Below are 9,820 nucleotides of genomic sequence, written 5' to 3'. Positions count from 1 at the left end.
ACATAATTTATATTTTTTTCTACTTTTGTGACTGCTATAGTTTATCACTATAGTATGGATTTATTGATTTATTAAACAAAATTTTGGTCAACGAATACTATTATATACCTAATACCTACATAATTATTATTTATTATATAGGTATATTTTCGTTCCCGAGGAAAGAATTTTTGAATAGAAATCTTATTTAAGTGTTGAAGAATATCATATATGCTCGTGGTATTCGCCTGAGTATATTATGTTATTATTGTATATTATGTTTAACATTCGTGGCCAGAGGATGTCTGACAAGAGCTTGTCTCGCTCATAAGGCCTCCTGCATGTTTTTGTTATTGCAGGTCAATTCCGATTTGTTTATTCTTTCGCAAAAATCAATGTTATTTTTCGATATGAGAACGTCATCCGAAACCTTATACACGTCTTTACTGGGCGTAGCCGACTGTTATTTGTGCTACAGACCGCGGGTGGCCGGATGTCGGATTTACATGGTTTCACTGTAAATCTCGAAGAACTATCGCCGACGTTTCCGGCCCGATCATAAAAAGTCCGAAAAGAATTCTCTCCGACAAAATAGAATATCACAAAATATTATATCTAATTCACCCTTAAATTACATGTTATGTGGTTGTCATTACGGGCCCTGGTCTGAGCGCGCGTTCATAATCGGACACGAGCATCCATATAATAATTACGTCTGGAGTCCCGTAGGGACGTCTCGTTCACCTGTCTTATTTCATCTTATTCCACTTTTTTCTCTTTTTTTCCCCACTAATTTCCATCAGAGATTTAGAGATTTGTGAAGGACGTCCCATTCAAACGTTAATCGTCATTCGATGCCGACTATTCGAAATCTACAAACGAAAAGAGCCGCTCGTTCGATGACCATCAATCGTGTAAGAGCCGCAACCCTTTATATAGTTTTCTTTATACTTAATTTTTTTTGCCCGTGAACTGTGATGTAGAGTATGAACATTTTACCAATATTTATAGTATTTTAAAATTGTATCGAACGATATTTATGTACATATTATAAGAGAGTGAATTTATACAACACCTATAAAACGTGTTTTTGAAATTCTATGATTTAATATAAACACAATTATTTTTCATTTTTAAATCATATAGTATTTTATTCTTTGAAATATCACGATTTATGATAATATATAATATGTATATACAAGTATAACTAACTACGTTCAGATTTCCTTCATGAGTTCTTTTACGAATACCAAACAACATTATTCACATAGCCCGATTATTTATGAATAGATAATACCTCCGGCACTGAAATTGCCTAATATAATATCACGTATAAATTCGCAATCTATTAAAATTGAATAGCTTGAAAATAAAAATCTGAAATAAAATTGAAAACGTAAAATATTTTAACAATGAAGGAAATAAAACTATACTTGATAGATGATGGTTTTATTTTAACTTGTATGCCTTGGAGGGATTAGTCTAAAACAAATATGAATAATGAATGAGTCAAAAATAAAAATAATAATGATATCCGAACATATTTTAATGTATTAATTTACGACCAAAGATATAATATTCATAAATCCCTAACGAAATACCCATGTCAAAAAGTAACGTGTACGATATATTTTTGGTAATACATTTTTAAATTTTTATAAGAACTAAAAAATACGTAGGTATCTCCTATCGGTAATAATTATTTAAAATAGCATATACTACCTAATATTATATACTGGAAACAAATGTTACTTAGGTATTAGTTAATAATAATAATTAATAACTATTGAAAACTATTAGAAGACTATTATTGACTATTTCTATTAATTGTATTATTAAACATCGATGAAACTTAATATTTTTATATTTTAATTACATACAATTTTAATATGGGTACATAAACATTCTCCTGACTTTAAGACGGTATTTTTTTTTTTTTTGAAGACTAAAGTTAGTCATGTGTAAATTAATTTTGAACTAAATTTATTTAAATTTTAAATACACTAATATTAAGACCTAGTTCATTAATACTTAGATATTTATAAATGTATTTATACATTTCTATCGCACCATAAGTAATTTTTAAAACATTATGTTTAACATAATAATATTGTATTCATCGAAAGTGAATTATTGTTATTTTAAGGTTGTTGTTTATGAAATCGATTGATTTCTCCTATTTATTTTGTCTTAAAAATACAATTATTGTTACCTAACTTTCAGTTTCGTTTAGGGGAATATACTGTAATTGGTTAAAAGATTTTTGAAACAAGTTTTATGTGTATGAATAAATATTAATTTAAACAATGTCACGGACGGTATATCACTGACGCGGTGACGCATTTAACATTTCGTTCATCGGCCTTATAAATATTTTAATAACCATATTTATATTTTATAAATTATATGCATATAGATTATAATGTGTGTAGGTACTGTAGGTATAACATTATTATTATATTATCGACCCATCCGTTAAGTTTTCGGCGTTTGAAACCGGTCCTTTTATGACTTTGGAATTTAATGCGTGTAAAAAATATACACTTTTACATACGCGCATATAATATATACGCGGTAGTCATTATTTATAATTTTTAAATAATAAAAAAAAAATTACTGCCGATGACCAAAACGATTTTTCAAGAACCGAACAAAAAATAATATAATTTTATATGAAATAGCTGCGCGAGAGAGACCGGGTGATGCGATGGTGGCGAGCGAGAAACGATGAATAATGTGAAATAAAATAATATAATACAAATGAATATATACGCGTATAGGTATACAATATTATTATATATACATATTCACCCCTCGTACGTCGGACCGCGACGATGACGACGGCTACGACGACGACGACTACAACAATGGACGTGTTCGCGCCGAAAAGTTGTTGGGGTCCGCGAGGCGGACAATGAGATATTTCGCGCATAACGTCTCCCCCTACCCCCAGTGCCGCCGCCGCGCACCAAACTGCCGGCTCCCCTGCAACCGCCATTGAAACGGAATGAGAGACGCGCGAGCTGATGTATATATGCGATATAAAAATATTTGTGAGCGAGTCGTGCGCGCGCGGTAAGACGAGAAGTGGAGAAAAATAAATAATAAAAACCTTTTTGCGCCCCGCGCGATTTTATATTTCACGTTATTATTATTATTAAAGTAGTGTGTGTGTGTGTGTGCGTGCGCGGCGGAAGAATGTCCTGCACCGGGGGCGAGAACGGTGCAGCAGAGTTTGTGCGCGCGCGTAACCGGTTTTCGTATTTATGTCGCGCGCACAGTCGCCTCTGCAGTTCATCCCTCTGCACCGGTGCACATATATTATTATTATTATATGTATATAGGTGCGCGTATATAAATGGCATACCTATATACCTATATATATATTATGTACTCGCACCGCTGTAATACCGTATATTTATATAGGTCCCCGTGCCGGTGACGTGCGTGCGTGTGTGCAGCATATATACGTTACACGACGAAATTCACCCTCTGTGGCGAAATCCCTCGGGTACAGGGCGGCGCGTTTGTACGGTGTATACTGTATAATATTGTGTTGTGTAATGTGCATATCGTACATGTATAATGTGCACGTCGATAGTCGTACGGTAGTAGTGAGTATAACGATATAGGTAGATGTATGTATGTATAGTGTATACACGAGCGAGTATTTGAATTTCGCCGCCGACCTCTCGAGACTGGTCATGTGCGGCGCGACAAACGACACCGCGTGATAATCATAATTATACGCATATTATAACACTGCACCAGTGACTCTGGAAATATCATATGGCCTGGTATATCGATAAAATGGTTTATAGTCGTCGTGTGTTGCGAGTCCGCGGTAGGCGTTCTATTAATATTTGATATACATATGTAATAAGTATACTTATAAGTACTTATTAAATATTGGAGCCGCGATGTCGTCGATTTCGGCAATGCACCTCACGCCACCGTCGTCGCCTAAAAGTGGTCCGATAATATTATATAGCTGGTGTATACCAGTGGATGCGTACGTACCTATGTAACATTAATATACGATAGTATCATGAGCAATTATCTCGTGCACGTCCTTCGTTGAATAAATATATTCGTCTATTTTCGCGCCTCGCCTAAAACTATGCGATTTTGCATATATCGTATAATAATAAGTAATAACACTTAAACGTCATATTATTATTTTATTACACCACACCGGCTCTACGAGTATATCATTACAAATTATATAACTGCTATCAGGTCTATACGTTCTCATTAAATCTCTATATCAATATAATAATATGCGTATATTACTATAATATAATAATGGGTATACGCGTTTTATATATAGGCAGACACTAGACGTACTTTTATGTATATATGTATATTTTTATATGAGGTGGTAGTGATTTGTTCATAGATCCAGGACTGAACAATACACGTGCATATTATTATGTATAAGCAGGCATAATTTATAATGAATTATTAAAGGGCATTCTTGTTCCTGTTTCTTGTTATCTTATATCCTATACGTATACAATATTATTGCCGCCAGTCACCCTTCGTTTTATTATTCTTTTTTTGCATTCTACATAGATTTTGCTTATTGTTGATGAAATACCAAGAAATTCTAAACGAACGACAAAAAAATATTTTTCGTTTTTCCTTTAACTGGGCAATAATAAGCGAAAATGCAAAAAAACCTTCTCTATTTTTTTTTTGTTTGATTTCCGGTGTTTTTTTTTATTATGTTCAAGTTATAAGATTCTGATAATTTAAGACCCTATTTTTTATTTATTGTTCGTTCACTTGTAGATTAAGTTTTTATTTTTATTGTCAGAATTTGTGATAGATAATAAATAATAATATATCTAACGTGAATACATATTTCTCTCTTTTCTGTTAGTTTCGTATACTTAATATGTATAATATATTTTATATTTTAAATTTAGTATCTAATAAAGAATAACGATTATATTCTACAATAAAAGTACTGTTTGGATACTTCCATGAATTTCATACTTTATTAAATTAATTATCTAGTTTTTAATATGTTAAAAGAAATTACCAATATTATATAATTTGAACGTAATATAAAGTAGGTAAAATTGAAATTAATCTTGAAACACTCTAAATGTAGTGTATTGATATTATATAAAATATTGTTATTTGTTTAATTTACTATTTTAGTTTCAATGAACAATCGTCGACCTAATGACGAGATCACTGACCGAGACTATAGTTCGTAATTTATATTTTGAAACAAAAAAAGTTACAAATGTGTGTTTTTAAATGAAAATATTAAAACCGCAATTTTCGAGCGCTTTGTTTTACTTGTCAGTAAGTGTTAAGGTTATAATAAAATAATCATAGCGACTAGCGATTAACGACGAATGACGATAGAACGATAGACGTATAAAGTATTACGTGATAAGCAAATAACAGAATCTATGTATATTTGAGATGAGAAAAATATAAAAAGTTATACAGTACATATACATTTTTAACAGTTTTCATTGATACTTATAAACGTTTAACATTATTACGACGTGGGTTTCATTCATTATTGTATATAATTCTAAACCCCACCTGGTTATACAACTTATATATTACACTTGTATTCTAAAAATGGTTTTCAATTTTACATTGGAACATTATAAATGAGGTTTCGTAAATGTCTCGTATAGGTAGATTTTGCAGTGTATACATTTTACGTACCTATATCTATAATATTATATACATATCTTCAAATGTAAAGATGTATCTACATAATACATGTATATTGTCATATTTATGATTTATACGTATCATTTGATATTATATGATATACGTATCTGCAGTTTATATTATATACATGAACATTTGATAATTAAAAAACGTTTATTGGCAAAATGCCAATTTATAGGACTCATGTATAACAAATATGTACCGTTTTCAAAAGATCCCAATGTTTGTTCGACTTTTTGTTCAAATTGAGATGTCTATCAGCGATTGGAGAGGAAAGGGTTTGCTGTGTGGGAACTCGAAATAACGTCCCGTGAAAAACCTTTCAAAATCCTCCGATGCGCTTAAATTGATGTGACCCAAACGGGCAACAGTGATATTTTGAATTCATACGATTTCGGTTGATTTTTTTCAAAATGACCGACCCCCATTGTCAATGTCGCGAATCGCGCCCACCTGCATTCTCAACGATGATCGTGTGGAAAAAAATGATTTATATATTCAGCCACCCCAGGAATTTTGGTAAAAACGATATTTGCGAACTGGTTTATAACGCATAATATATTTTAGTATATACATATATATATAGGTATAACGAAGTATTTTTTCGATTTTAGAATTTCGTAAAACCTCCATTTGTGTTTTATTCTATATATATCCACATTGTTCGTAGTACAGACATAATATCACATTCAATATAATATATAATAATAACCATAAATCCAAACGTTTTCTTCCCGTGTATAATATGATGTAGTCATAGTGAACAGTGTGCATATAAATTGTATTATATTTATCGATACGTTCTTAGATATTTCTAAGAGGGGCGTGTACAACAGTGTATAGCGATATAAAACGTTAACCACGGTTCCCGTCTGATAGACGGTTATCGGAACGGACCGTGAAGATTTCCAGAGTCACAAATTTAGACGGCGTGAATATCATCATCGCGACCACCGCGAGGACGTGCGGTATAGTAGTGGCAGTAATAATCTATGCGCTCCTCAATTGGCTGCCGTGCCAGACAGGTGTGCATCGTATTAATATATATATATATATACATAGTGTACTTGACGCGAGCCCGAAAACTATATACTGTATAATCGCCGTGTACGACGCGTTAATATACCGTGTTCGGGTTAGGTCACCGATCGGTTTTTATATGTATATTTTTTTTTCGTCGCGGCTGAACGGTTGGCGTGCACCAAAATTCTCGATCGGCCGTCTCGTCTCGAATGCCGTGAACTCGAATGAAATCAATAATATAATAGTAATAAGAAGAAAAATGCCCAATGTAAATCTATACTCCGCGGAGCGAACGGAAACGATTTGAATTTCAACACCACTGATTATGTTTATCCGGTAAATAAACGCTGTAACGGATTGCGATAATTTGACAGAATTCAATACAGCTGCAGCTGTCGTTATTGCGCGAGTTTGAGGCCGAAAAGACGTAAAACGGGATCGTCTTGGGATACCGTTGTTTCCATCAGAGTTCTATACTTATTATTATTAAAATTATTTTACTTTTAGAGTACTCATATTTACAACGTATACTGATGACTCAACAATATACTTTCGTGAATATATTTTCAATACTTATTCAAACGAATCACTCATTTTTTGCGATTCTAATTACTCGACAATGTCCGACCGACATCATTGTTGTAATATAAGTCATACTGCAATTTTAATTAACTACATAACTATTTAAAAGTTTTTTAAAAATATTTTTATAATAATATGATGTATGTAGATGTGCATAATATTCCATTTTTTTTTTAACAAAAACGATGTATGACGTGGTCATTTTTACTTCGTATATTTTACACAATGTGCTTGGTAAGTAATTGATTGTGCGTTATGAAAAATTGAACGACTGTCCTTCGGGGACGACAAATCTCCTGATTGTCAATGTCGATTGTATCCAATAGTTTATCCTGTGACGTGTTTGATTTTTATCTGACATTGTCACAAAGAAACAAGAGGGAACGCGCTACTGTCGACTGGTTCTGGTATATAGTAGCCAGTTTGACAGGATCATACATAGAATTCCCTCTGTTATGCGAAAATGCTAATACAATATTAGCGTATATAATGTATATATACAAATAAATATAAATTGGAAATAATGTGTATATATGTCTTGTCAAAATATATTATGATTAAAAACTACATCAGACGATGAAAAAATCTAAGCCGAATATATTAAACGTATGTTGAAATGTTATATATTATGATTATTATTTACATTTAGTATCCCAATTTTAAAACGGTATGTAATTATTACAAAAATATATAAGCATGTATAAGTCAATACACGTCTACAATATTTATATAATTGATGCGAGAGACTTCAATTTGGATGTATTTTTGTATAGTAGATATTATTATTTAAATATACCTATCGTAAATATATATATTATTTATTAATAATTTAAAAATAAAATCATTGGATTGTGGGTATACTGGATACCGTCCAATATCTATGGTAATCAAAAACCTATTATGAAGTATATCTCGTAGTATAATGTATTTACAAACTTGAAAAAAATAGATAATCCGGTGAAAATGAAAAAATTAATTTTTTTAAATACCCTTCGGCTATTTTTTTTTTATTATAGGCTAGGTGTTCTTGTGCTACCCTTGTATACGCATTTACTAATATGCGTTCAACGGGCGCTGATTTAAAGGGTGGTAAATAATAGCAATGATTAGATGACTCGTCGATTTTTGCACCTTTTTTAATTAAAAAATCTAACAAGGGTATTTATTTCATAAATCATCAGGTCCTATCTATATTTTTTTAACCGTCACAGGATCTTGTTATCCCGTCAGTTTTTAGTCCTTTAATTATTTCTTGTAAAACCGTTTAGTTCCAAGCATCTTTTCGATTGTTCCAATAATGCACAGTCACAGCGTAGCGTCCTATTTTATATTTCCTAAAGGCATAACAATAATAATAATTTATTTGTTTACTTACTTTGAAACGAAACTAATTCATCATGTGATCGCATGTTAACTTTGAAAAATAGTAATATATTTATTTACATAAAATAATTATTTCTATATTTCCTTGTCGAGATTTAAGATATTCGATTATTTATTATATATTTATACAAAATTTCCTTAAATTGTTTTGTATAATTAAATAAAACATATTTAATTATTATTAATAAATATTATTTTGCTAATAAAAACCAAATATAGTAGGATTATTATCGTGATTATATTTGTACTTTAAATATATGGTTATTTAAAAGAAAGAAGTATTTAATCCTTTTTTTGTAAAAATATACGTACCTTGCTACTTCTTTCAAATATAGAATATTTATACTGCAGATAAAAATATTACATTAAAATTTTTATATTACGATATAATGATGATTTTTTTAAATTATGTGATTATGTTTTACTTTTTATAGTTTTATCACTTTAAAATGTAAACCACAAGATTATTCACATAAAATAACTATTTATCTAAGTTTACATAATTACGGTAGCAAAAACAAAAACTAAAAGTGATTTAGTGTAGACATCGTTTACTTAATTACTTGTAATGTTGTAGATGTGCAGCAACAGTTTTCATTAGTTATAGCAATCATTACTGTATATTGCTTAGAGCTATTTAAAATTTAATAAACATAAATTTACTTACGTCAAACTAAATACCAGAAACTTAATAAAATTAATGTTTTTTTAATATGAATTAGAGCTATAGATAATCTATAAAATGGAATACAAAAATAATGTACATAGTATAAATACATACCTATAGTTATTAGTGTTGTTAAAATTATTGTATATTAATATGGTTGGTATTTATAAATCAATCAATAAAAAATGCATAGATATATAATATCATTTTGTAACTTGGACTCACAGTTAATAACGTTAATAAATAGTAATAATTTAAACTGAATTCGAAAAATACTTTAAAGATATTTAAATTTGGTCTAAGTTTTTAATTATATATTACTTTTTAATAATCTAGTATATAATCTCCTCCCATAAACATCGAATTGATTAGATTTATTTATTATATTGTATGCATTAATATTACAGAATCATAAATGATAACAACTTAATTCTATTAATTTATTCATCAAAACACAGCATTTAAGAATTTAAATTTAAG

This window comes from Rhopalosiphum padi, chromosome 4, assembly GCF_020882245.1.
Source record: "Rhopalosiphum padi isolate XX-2018 chromosome 4, ASM2088224v1, whole genome shotgun sequence".
Classification (NCBI taxonomy): domain Eukaryota; kingdom Metazoa; phylum Arthropoda; class Insecta; order Hemiptera; family Aphididae; genus Rhopalosiphum; species Rhopalosiphum padi.
Note: the sequence above shows the minus strand (reverse complement) of the source record.